Below are 13642 nucleotides of genomic sequence, written 5' to 3'. Positions count from 1 at the left end.
TAAAGTAGACCTATTGTATTGCGTTAAACGCATTTATCCAAGTTTTGACTTTAAGGCTGTTTTGTGGCTAAGCCGTTAGAGCTACGAGAAAAAGGTACTGAAGTGGACATTTCTTTTCGGAAATTTAGACGATTGTGCTGTTGGATTTGAACTACGTCTTTTGGTTTAGCCAGTACAGAGCTTTGGAGGAAGATTGCACTGGGCAGCATTTTTGAATTTTTTAGAGTGATTAAAAACGAAAACTGACAAAATTTCAGATATTTTCTGTAAATTTCATCGTCTAAACTACAACTGTTCAAAAGTTTTAATTTTTACCATACTAGGAAGTGGATTTGACTATGTATACTAAGTAAATTTGCCCCACAAGCCATTATGAGACAAGCTATTTTATTACCTGAAGAGTACTTAATTGCAATCAGTAATCCTTATCATATTATTAAGTTGATTAGAGAGTTTTATTTATTCAGGAGTTTATCTGGTCATACCAGAAAATTCCCGGGAGGGGCCTAATGTTATCGGGGGTTAAATATTACCTGGTTCTTTTGTAGGGAAAATGTATCGACCATATATGATATATCAATACAGCAAAACGTATAAGACACTAGTTTACGTAGTATTACAAGCTCGATGTATACAAAGTATAGTTAAATATAAATTAAAAACAAACAATTGCTAATTACGAAAAAGATTTAGCCATTGAGAGTGACTTAGGGAAGGATTTACGACAAAACGCTGCCAGAACTTTGTAGATCTCATAACCGTCTATTTAATAAAAGTTAAATATTTTGGCTACGATTAACTGTTTCGGCCGTTACATATCCCAGAAACAAAATTTTCACGTAAAAATCACAAAATATTGTTATATACATACGTTTTGCGGCCGATCTATTGTGGATAGGGCAAAAAGTACCAGTCCTTTTTTTGTAGACCACTTCATTTCCTAAATTCTGTATGCAATATGTTTTGAGCAACGACAAATGGTTTCGCCACTATCAGGATCGGAATCTAAATTCTCACATGAAAATTACAACAAAATTTGCACATAATTACGTTTTGCGGCGAAACTGATAGAGGTATGGTGAAAAGTCACCGAACCTTTTCTGTAGATCACGGAATTTGCTAATTTTATGGGTCAATTAGATTTTAGCTACGACCAACCGTTCACCGCTATCGGGCTCCAAACATTACTTTAAGCGAAACGTCTCTGGAATGTCAAATATTCCACCGTTTTCTCACTTAGTCATTACAGTTATGAAAAAATGTCACTGGACCTTTTTTGTAGTTCACTCCATTTCTGACCAACTATTGCTCCATTAGCTCCAACGGTTTGCTCGCTATCTGGCTTACAAAAAAGGCCCTGTAAAGAGAAAAAAATGCGCGAATTTTTTTGAAGGGTTTAAACCTAAAAATATCCGATTTTAAGAACTTTCCTGTGGGTCGTATTGCGAAAAAACTTTCGTGCCAAATTTCGGCACTTCTATAACTATGTTAGAATTTGTATCTATATATATATATATCAGTGAGTGAGTGAGATAGTTTCACATGCGGCTGTATAAGTATTTAGATATATATATATATATATGCTTCACATTAAGGTTGAAATAAATTATTAACAAATTTATTGTTACTACCTGTTTACACTGCAAAGGTTCTAAATACGTGATAATGTATGTCATAAATTGTTTTTGCTCTTTATCTCCTGTCCTTATTCCAATTAGGGCTAAAGTCAAGCAACTTAACAATACATTTTTACATTAAAAATCGGGATTATAACGGTTGAGTTGACTATATTAATATTTAAATATTATTTGGTATCTCAGCTAAAAAGTCCTGATGTAATTCATGTTAAGTATTTAGATAAAAGTATTATATAGATTTATATGCAATTAGTTTTAAATCATAATGCAGTGCTCTAGAATTGCTAATTAATCCTTTTTGTCAAATTCAACAGAAATATCTTGTGTACAAGACCACGCAATACAATTATCAGTGTAATGCATGTGTAGTAGGGAGGGTTAATTCAATTTAATTCAGCTACTTTGTGCCTCATACGTGATTTCACATTGAATTAACCCTTCCAAACATAAATACTTTATTTATAGAAAACTCAGTACCCCGCCTTGCCTTGGGACCGGGTCAAAATATCTTAGTGTACTAAAATATTCATCTGATAAAACAAACACCTCTTCATCTAGAATTTTGCCTAACTGGTTGAAAATATATGTCTTCACTTATCATATGGTATTAATGTTTGGAAATACTGTATTGAAAATGGGATCCAGAAACTGTTTGACTTGCAAAAAAGTCCATACGATGCATTAAGAAATACAGTTGAGAGAGCCATGTGTGCCTGCCTTTAAATAATTAGAATTTCCGCTTGCCTTGTTTAAATATTTTAGAAACAATATTGAGTTGAAAGTTTTAATTTACATCATATGAGGGATGGGATTAACACTACTCAGGATATAATAAAATCCCCAAACTTCAGTAACACAGACTAAATTGATTTAGAAACCTGCAGTCTCAAGCGGGAGCGAGCATATAAATTAGATACCAATGACAAATCAACCAAAAGGAACCTGAACAAATGTTTATTATGGGGCATTCTCCGTAGTGGATTAATTTAAGGAACATAAAGTTATCTAAATAACTAAACTCAAAATTTAAGACTAACATTTCATAAATCGTAAACACTTTATCATAAAGTATTTGGAATTATCCTAAGTTACACTCATCAAATTTTTTAACATATTTTTTTGATATTAGTAGTAATATTTTAGTAGTAATCACTTTAGTTAAAGATTTGATGTATTCAATATTGACATTGACATCACAGCAATTTTAATAATATTATTTATATAAACTATTCAACACATTGTACTGAAATTTTACATAGATAATCTTGCGGTCCCAGGGATGAATTCCTATTCTTATTTCGAAAGTTCCTCTGGGCTAGGCTCCGCGGCAATTAAAATAACCAAAAACGGCATATTAGTCTCTTAAGTTGGGAAATATTAACTGAGCCTTTAAAATGTAATCAAATAATCTGTGTGAACATTGTTTTGTATTTTTAATTTGTTTGAATTTATAACGAGTTTTAGAGAGATTGAGTTTACAAGCCGTTTTAGATATCACCGATTATGTAAGTACCCATCTATTTTAAAAATTTCCTAAAACGCAAAATGGTCAGAATTTGACTTCGACCCTTTGAAGCAGTTGACAAGAACTATGCTAGATGTAAGTTCACTGGACTGTGCTTACATTAGTACATTACTTAGATTACATAGAGTACATTTTTAGATACTAAAAATATTTTTTAGCCTATAAAGAAAGAAAGGCGTCATTGTCATTATTAATGTACTTTTAACTGTACATTTTCAACAAATAAAAGTACTACAAATAAAAAACAAAAAAGAGATCTAACTTTTATTATAAATTTAAAAACTGATATAAAACCCATCTTAGTTTACTTTTATATATAATTTATTGATCAGGAAACAAGGCAAATCAAGTATGGAACAAAAAAAGAGCGAAGTAAATCAAAAAGGCATAAATATAAACTTTTTGATGTATTTTCTTGATCGTGGCAACAAAGCAAACTCAGCATTGGCGTAGGAAATATAATCCACTCGGATCAGAAGCGCTCATATAGGCGCAAACCTACGAAATTTCGTGCGAAGGTGCGGGTAACTGCTAGTGGTTTTTTATATATAAATAAAATGTTTATTTTTGTTCTTGTCATTTGTTTTTGTAGTCTAGGAGTTTCTGATTTTGAAATGATGCAAAACATTTTGTCTTGAGCTTCTCTTCCACCAACTTGTTTGGGATTTCTTCAGACGGGTTTGTATTCCGGATACTAGGGGTCAATTCTGTGAATTAGAAATAACAATATTTTAATTATATAATTATGATTCAAAGTTAATTATTAAAGAGCTCACTTAAAACATCCTAATTAAAATGTTCCTTGCATCGTGTATTGCAACTATAGTGAGGAGTAAAAAGTAATTTCGTTTTTAATATACAGGGTGTACATAAAGTCCTGCACAGGTATAATATTTTCTGAACGATAACAGATAAATCAACAAGATTTGGTACATCACCACTACACCTAAAAATCTACTTTTTGAAGGAACTATCAGTTTTCTGTAATATCTTGGGGACGTCCCGCAAGGAGTCAGAAGAAAATCTTAAATAGGAGCATAGGTCAATATGCACATAATTTTAAAGGGCTTATCTAGCAATGTTTAATGCCGCAAACCGCACTCAAAAGGATTGATCCAGTACAAAATGGCGGCTGTTCAAAGGTTTTACTTGGTTTCATTTTATTAGTAGCCATAACCCCAGTAAAGCAAAACTGCAACCAAACGAATATTGCAGCTAAATACTACATTATGCTTGTCAGTTGCACAGAAGTGAATTATGACGTTAGTTATCCTCAAGGGTTACAAATTTGGTCCAAATATATTGATAACGGGGAAAACCTGATAACAGTAACAATTAGAAAGCTCTTATCTTTGGGTCGCAGTTTGGACTTTCCTATTAGCCAGTCTATTCATAGTAGGCTATTCTAGTTTTCTTGTTTTAGTAGTGCTGTCCAACCTTTCTATCAGTGCACTTTAGTAAATGTAACGTGTCTATAGTAAGGTTATCTTCTATAAACAAATCACAACTATTTTTGTTTTAGTATAAGAGCGATTAATTGTGTTCTGAACTAATAACCCTTTATTTTAAGAATGCACAAGTTCCAATGGAATTCACAATAATTAAACTCAGTATAAAATAATAGTAATTTTAATAAAATTTAAAATCAATAATAACAGCAACGCCAAGCTATCTTTTTTACTTAGAATTTATTCTCAATTATTTCATGTTTTTAACCCATCAAAGGTTCACAAGTCCAGTCTTAAAACTAACAATCAATCAATCATTCAATAATTGTGTCCTTCAAGTTCTCAGTGCTAATGTTTCAACACAAACTCAAAATAAAAATCTTCATTAAACTTCAAAATAAAATAATCTTCTTCTAATATAAAATAAAACAAATAATAAAATAAGACTTCTTCTCAAAATAAAAATCAAACAAATTAAGATAATATTAATATTTAATTTTATGAACAAAGACAATGTCCAACCAGTTTAAAGTCAAAATTGTATCAATTTCAAACTACTTATTTTTCTGTAAATTTTCCCTATTTACAAATTATTGAATTATCTAGAATTATCCGCTTGGCTTTGAATGTTAAATTTAGGAACTTGTTAAAAATATATATATAATCTCAGAAGATTAAATAAATTTTCTTTTGCAGTAGATTATTCCTGATTAAACCAAATTGAACAGGAAAAAGATCATCAAGTAATTTTTCTATTTCAATATTAAATTCTAACTTTCACAGTACCTCGCACATCTGCTGAAGACTTCTCCAAGTAACTAAAATGACTATTATAGATTAATTAATTCAAACTTGAGACTTTAAATTTTGAAAATAAATTTTTAATCTTACAAACTCAACAAACTCAACCTTCTTCCCGAAAAATCAAAACGGCAAGAGTAGCTAAACCTTAATACGTCTACACTCTCTGAGCACACAGCAAAGAATCTCCTGAAAACGTGGTTGAAGCCACCGAAAGGATCTAGAAGTCCCTCCACCATCTAATCAAGCTAACATTGGCCAATCAAAATTGAGCAACACAATGTCTGAGTTGAATGGTACCTATCCAACCCAGACATGTAACCTGTGCTCAATACCTACATACAAAAGGAAGCTTCTAGCATTCCTCGAACCCGAATTGACAAGAAATTCAGCACTGCTGGAAGCTCACAATCTTACAATTCAATTACTATATTAATTCACAATTTTCTTAATAAAAATATAAAGATTCCTATAAATGATTAAATAATATAGGAAGCATCCTATATCCTCCCTACCTTCAATGCTAGAAGCAAGGCTTCTAGTAATAATAAGGACAAACTACTAACATCAAATATAGCAAGGGGCTTTATTAATAATGAGGACAAACTACTAACATCAATTAGCAAGGGCTTTAAAAATAATAAGGACAAACTACTAACATCAATTAGCAAGAGGCTTTAGACCTCACCTACCTTTACCAGAAATCAAAAATTATTTTATACAACATTCACCTTACAAAGTTCAACCTTAAATATCCATTAAACAAGGCAGATTAAAACCTAATTACTCACTACAATATGTTTACTTTACAATTACCTACATTTGTTTACCTAATTATCTACAATCAAAACAAGTTAAATTCAATTTAAGCTCAGAATATTTAAATTAGTACATCATCAATTAAGGTTACAGTTTAAAACATTAAGTTACTTCTCTAAACATTCTTCAATTGAAAAACCATAATTCATTGTGTTAATTTAATTACACTACATAAAAAAATCAATATTTTAGAATGACTATAATCTTAACACCTAACAGATTCAGTTATGTATTATATAAATCAAATATTTACTTTTAATCTTTGATTAAGTCCAAAACTGAAGAACATATGTTTACAAACAAAGTTTAAAACGTAAATAAACAAGAGTGATTAATGAATCTCAACTATCTATACAATCTTCTTAACATCAATAAGAGTACTGAATTATTATTTGTTGTTACAAGTTTTTTGAATTTTAAAACCTTAATTCTCTAAGTTTGTTTTGTACCTTAAAAGTACATAAAGTATAATAACCTATTTTTAATTTATTATCATTAAGTCAAAAGTTTTAAAGATCCTTAAAACTAATTATTTAATTATAACAAGTTTACTTTAACAATCAATAAACATTAATCAGTACATAAACAATTCATTAATTTTGAAATTAATTTAAGCAAATACAATGATCTAATATACAAATGATGCAAATACAATGATGTTTTATATTTATTATCATTAAATCAAAATTTTAAAAGATCTTTGAAAGTAATTATTTAATTATTACAAGTTTAGTTTTAACAATCAATAAAATATTAGTCAGTACATACAACAATTGATAATTTTGAAATAAATTTATGTAAATACAAAGACCCCTATTTTTACATAATTCATTTATTTAAATGTTAAGTAAGTATTCTAAAACTAACTATTTCGATGAATTTAGAAATGGAAAGTCTGTAGATAACGGTCCTGGTTATTGATCGAGAGCATTAACAATCTTATCTCGGTCCTTTGTTTGCGATGCCCACTGATAATCGACAGTCGCTTCCGAGACAGTTATACAGCTCCTGGCCAGCTCGCTTCTCCTGCACCTTCGTACACACCACCAATGACTTCGTTCCCTGGTATTGGTTTTGTCTCGTTCTCAGCCAATATGTAACATTATTTAGAACCCTTTAAAAGTATATCTGTAAAGGTTAAATAATCAAATGTCCCCTTTTTATTCACCCAGTAGAATTCTTTGTATACCCCCAAAACGTTTAAGTTATTTTAAAGTAAAATTCATTTCATCAGTGAACAACTTCATCAATCCACAGCACAAATTTTTTACCATAAGGAGCTTTCTACGAGATCATCTCTTCTCATCTTTAACTGTGCAGTGCAGTTCTGTTAAAATAATGTTCTTTCTTTAAAAATTTTGGTAATCATTGTGGTGCAAATTAATACAAGTTAAATTCTTTTTATTTTAATTTTACTCAGTGCTAGTTACTTGTTAAGTTTATTATGGATAACCAATCCAGGTAACAATTATATATAAGCTGTATCCTTTTTCACTAATTATTTTAATCTTAGTTTAGTGCTTATAATGAGGTAATATCATGTTGTTCTTTCTCACTCTCACTGTGTAAACATTTACTCAGGGTTGTTGGAAAATTTCATGTTATAGACCACAACCTGGGATTTTTCACAACAAATACAGATTATTTTTCCATCCAAATTTGTTATTACAATAGGTAGGGTAGGATTCACATTCACCAAAATATATATAGTGTGTCTGTATGCGTGAAACTAAACACATGTCTCATTGTACTTTCACTCATATAGTAACATGTAGGTAGATTTCATAAAACATTAGTAATATCTATAACTAATTGGTTTGTTTATAAAAATCTCACAATTATTACATACTCATTAATCGTACAAGTTTTTCATGTATTAAACACTCATAGTCCATGTCCAACCCTACCGCACACATGTCTCATTGTACTATCACTCATATGGTAACATGTATGTCGATTTCATAAAACATTAGTAATATCTATAACTAATTGGTTTGTTTATAAAATCTCACATTATCACATATTCATTAATAGTACAAGTTTCATGTATTAAAGACTCACAGTCCCATGTCCTACCCTGAAATTTACACCATACACTTTCTACACCTATATTCATTTTACCATCATTGTTTTACCAGCTTCATGTTCATGCTGTGAACTCGCTTATATATATTTGCATCTCTCAGATCTTGCACCACAAAACTGACATCTGAAATTATGGCAATAACTTTGTAGGGTCCTTCGTAAATGGCATCCAACTTCTTTCTCTGAAAATTAACTTTACAATACACAATATCACCCTTCTTAAATCTAACATTGTTACCATATTTACTTAGTTTCTGATTTTTCAAACATTGTTGCTTCAAATTTTTGACTGCACTGATTAATTTATTTTTATTCTTTCCCCTTAATTCATTATCTATTAAGTCCCTTCAGATTCCACCTCAAACTTAAACTATTATTTGGTTTATAATTAAACATCAGTTCAAACGGGGTCGATTTCACACTTTCATTAAATGTACAATTTAGTGATAACTGAATTTTTCCCAAATCTTTAGCCCATCCTCTTTTATTTTCAGAATAATAACCAATTAATACTTGATTTAAATTTCTCAAGTATCTTTCACTCTTATTCCCTTGAGGTGAATACGGAATTATAGTCTTGAGCGACACTCCCCTTTTATAAAAATAACCCTTGTATTCTTCACTAGTGAAACAAGTAGCGTTGTCACTCACTATACATTCAGGTAATGAGAAATTATTAAAATACCATTTTCTAAGGCTCTTAAAACATTACCTGATGTCATTTCCCGCAGTGGAAGGAACAAAGCGAATATTTTCATATCTTCCATAACAATCATTATATATTGATATCCCTCTAAGATGTTCCACATTGAATACTAGCTCTAATTTAATAAGTTGTCATAATCTTTTTTTTTTGACTTTACTGCCACAGACTGGTTTAGGATAAACACCCCTAAATTTAATTTCAAACAACAGTTCGTCTTTACTAAGTAGGTCCCACCTTCAGCGACATCGTTCACTAATTAAAGTTCAGTACTGATTCACAAAAGTCACTTTAATATTACAGTTTATTCCTAACAGAATTATTTTTTATTAAAAATAAATTATCAATTAATTTAATCTTCCTTAAAAGTTCACACAAACACCAATCACTGTTCTAAACTTCTTTACATCAATCGCTCAAATTATACCTAGCAGAGTTGCCAATTATGTAACGTGTCTATAGTAAGGTTATCTTCTATAAACAAATCACAACTATTTTTGTTTTAGTATAAGAGCGATTAATTGTGTTCTGAAACTAATAACCCTTTATTTTAAGAATGCACAAGTTCCAATGGAATTCAATAATTAAACTCAGTATAAAATAATAGTAATTTTAATAAAATTTAAAATCAATAATACCAGCAACGCCAAGCTATCTTTTTTACTTAGAATTATTCTCAATTATTTCATGTTTTTAACCCATCAAAGGTTCACAAGTCCAGTCTTAAAACTAACAATCAATCAATCATTCAATAATTGTGTCCTTCAAGTTCTCAGTGCTAATGTTTCAACACAAACTCAAAATAAAAATCTTCATTAAACTTCAAAATAAAATAATCTTCTTCTAATATAAAATAAAACAAATAATAAAATAAGACTTCTTCTCAAAATAAAAATCAAACAAATTAAGATAATATTAATATTTAATTTATGAACAAAGACAATGTCCAACCAGTTAAAGTCAAAATTGTATCAATTTCAAACTACTTATTTTCTGTAAATTTCCTATTTTACAAATTATTGAAATTATCTAGAATTATCCGCTTGGCTTTGAATGTTAAATTTAGGAACTTGTTAAAATATATATATAATCTCAGAAGATTAAATAAATTTTCTTGTTGCAGTAGATTATTCCTGATTAAACCAAATTGAACAGGAAAAGATCATCAAGTAATTTTCTATTTCAATATTAAATTCTAACTTTCACAGTACCCCTCGCACATCTGCTGAAGACTTCTCCAAGTAACTAAAATGACTATTATAGATTAATTAATTTCAAACTTGAGACTTTAAATTTTGAAAATAAATTTTAATCTTACAACTCAACAAACTCAAACCTTCTTCCCCGAAAAATCAAAACGGCAAGAGTAGGCTAAAACCTTAATACGTCTACACTCTCTGAGCACACAGCAAAGAAATCTCCTGAAAACGTGGTTGAAGCCACCGAAAGGATCTAGAAGTCCCCTCCCACCATCTAATCAAGCTAACATTGGCCAATCAAAATTGAGCAACACAATGTCTGAGTTTGAATGGTACCTATCCAACCCAGACATGTAACCTGTGCTCAATACCTACATACAAAAGGAAGCTTCTAGCATTCCTCGAACCCGAATTGACAAGAAATTCAGCACTGCTGGAAGGCTCACAATCTTACAATTCAATTACTATATTAATTCACAATTTTCTTAATAAAAAATATAAAGATTCCTATAAATGATTAAATAATATAGGAAGCATCCTATAGTAAAAAAGAGTTTTTCGTATTGCTTGTAGTTCTTCAACTACACTATGTCGCATGACGAACGTGAACGTATAACACTTCTTATGATGGTTGGTTGGGGAAACAACAGACGATCACACGAGGAAGCATGTAATTTATTCAATGACTACTTTCAAGAGACGCAGCCAATTTCTAGAACAACTGTAGGGAGAACTGTTCAACGCTTTATGGAAACAGGAAGTGTTTCTGGAGAACATTTCCAGAATATCTGGTTTCAACAGGACGGAGCACCCCCACACTACGGCATCGACGTAAGAGCCTATTTAAACACTGTTTTTTGGCAACGGTGGATCAGAAGGTGGGGGAATGTAAAATGGCCAGCGCGTTCACCAGATCTGTCTCCATTAGACTATTTTGTTTGGGGTTACCTTAAGGACAACGTCTACAAAACAAAGCCTCAATATTTAAATTAACTGAGACAAAGAATACTTCTAGAATGTCAGACGATTCCTCAAGTTGCCCTGCTAAATTCTGTTTTTATGAGCGTCTTTCCAACTGTCAAATAACCGGAGGTGAACAATTCGAACATTTACTCTGAAAACATTTGGTAAAAAAACATCTTTTTAAAATAAAACCTTTGAACAGCCGCTATTTTGTACTGGATCAATCTTTTTGAGTGCGGTTTGCGGCATTAAACTCTGCTAGATAAGCCCTTTAAAATAATGTGCATATTGTCCTATGCTCCTATTTAAGATTTTCTTCTGACTCCTTGCGGGACGTCCCCGTGATATTACAGAAAACTGATAGTTCCTTCATAAAGTAGATTTTTAGGTGTAGTGTTGATGTACCAAATCTTGTTGATTTATCTGTTATCGTTCAGAAAATATTATACCTGTGCAGGACTTTATTTACACCCTGTATAAACCGGAACATGAAAGTTTAAAAGTCAACGCTATCGAACCGATCTCCCATAGCTAACAGACGATCTAAAGGGTTCTAATGTGCTAAATTAGTAATTCTCAGTAATTAGTGAATACATCATCTTCTAGATACGTGTTAATTCCAATTCGTCTAATAATACTAACCTTTGTATGTCATTATGTTTAAAAAGCTTGGTCTTATTGGTCTCCAACATCTAAAGTTTAACTTTTGCTGTTTTCTACTAGTTATAACTTCACTATCTGTTGAAGTCAGAGTTGTTAGTTTTTATGACCCAAAAAAGTTTGTAAAAATTTAATTACCATCGCATGAAATAAAAAAAAAAATATTCTTAACAGTTTTGAAGATGTTGAGGAAATCATTCGTTGGCTGAGCTTCATCGAAGCCTATCAGGGGCTAGAACAATTCCTTTCTACGTGTGTGCCTGTTTATTTAGTATCTAAATTAATGACTAACGTACAGATATAAGATTTTTCATGAAGCTTCATTTTTATATTAACTACAAATTAGATCTAGCTAAAATAATGGAATTTCGTTGGATGTTTGTGCAAATATTTGTGAATATTATTTCAACAACGAAAATAAACAATTGAAAGATGAGCTAAAACAGCTACAGATTAAAGATGAAATAAAAACGGAAATAATTGCAAATCATACTGTAAAAATTGAACTACGGAAACCAGACCTTGTTTGTAAAGATTTTGATAAACGAAAACACCATGTATTAGTCTTAATTAAAACGTGTCACATTACGTTAACAGATACCAAAAAAGAGAAATAAAAAAAGATTGAAAGAACTTGAAATTGATTAGTCAAAAATGGAAATGTTATTAAGACATAATGATGCAAATAGTATAAATCTTTATAATCAAATGAAAGAATCTTTGAATATTCTCTAGAACGGAAATCATTTTATAAAAATATGACAGAATCTCGTCTTATTTCTGCAATATCTAAATTACACGATAATAGGTTAATAAATTTTACTAAACTCTTTAATTTATTATGATATTTTGTTTGGAAATATTTTGCATAACTAGGCAACCACTGAAGAATTCTTCCACGTTCACAATAAGTTTCTTTTTTTACTTTCTCGGTAAATTATTCTAGCACAATCCTTACAAAAAGTCTGTCTTTATCTTTACTAGAAATCCATTTGTGAAATTTTCATAATTTCGTTACAAATGTAAAATTTTTTATCTTTTAAAGTTAATTTTTCTATTTTATCGTATAATTTTCTTTCATATTTATTACGAAAATCCTTACAATAACGGTATAATCCATCTTTGGTACTCTTATTTTTTTAAAAACCTTCCGAATATTTGAATTATTGACACTGTTCAATTGTTTTGAGTCTCTATTTATATAGAAAAAATTACTGTTTTGACTTTTGGAATTTATTTTCATAAAAACTGAGGTATTTCCTCATTATTTAAATCTTTTATACTACTCGTAGAAGTAAGTGGATTTGTATTATTAATTTGATAATTACGAATATTTCTCTTGACCAATTGTTCTTATATTTGCTAGAAAATGATTGGTTTTTACTAACAATTCTAACATATTCATTAATTTCAAACTTAGTTTTATTGTGAATTTCAGGTGGAATATACTTGAAAATTGTGTCTAATAACTCTTTTTCTGCATCCTTATCCACATCTTTTGATTTCATATTCATAGTACTTTGAACAGTATTATTATAATGTTTGATTATTTTTGTAAAAATATCGATTCATCTAAAGTTTTTATTAATCTCAAAAAGAATTCTCTCATTTTAAGTTCTGTTATATCTTTCAACAATAGTTGATTTCAATGTTATAACATTAATCATATAAATCTTAATATTATATTTTCTTAAAATTATGTTAAATCCTTTGTTTTTAAACTATAATCCTTTATCTGTGTGTATTAAATTTGGAGGTTTGTGATCGATTTTTATCGCATCTTTTACTATATCTTCGAAAGA

This window comes from Homalodisca vitripennis, chromosome 7 (genome assembly GCF_021130785.1).
Source record: "Homalodisca vitripennis isolate AUS2020 chromosome 7, UT_GWSS_2.1, whole genome shotgun sequence".
In the NCBI taxonomy this organism is placed as follows: Eukaryota; Metazoa; Arthropoda; class Insecta; order Hemiptera; family Cicadellidae; genus Homalodisca; species Homalodisca vitripennis.
This window is presented reverse-complemented; position numbering follows the sequence as displayed.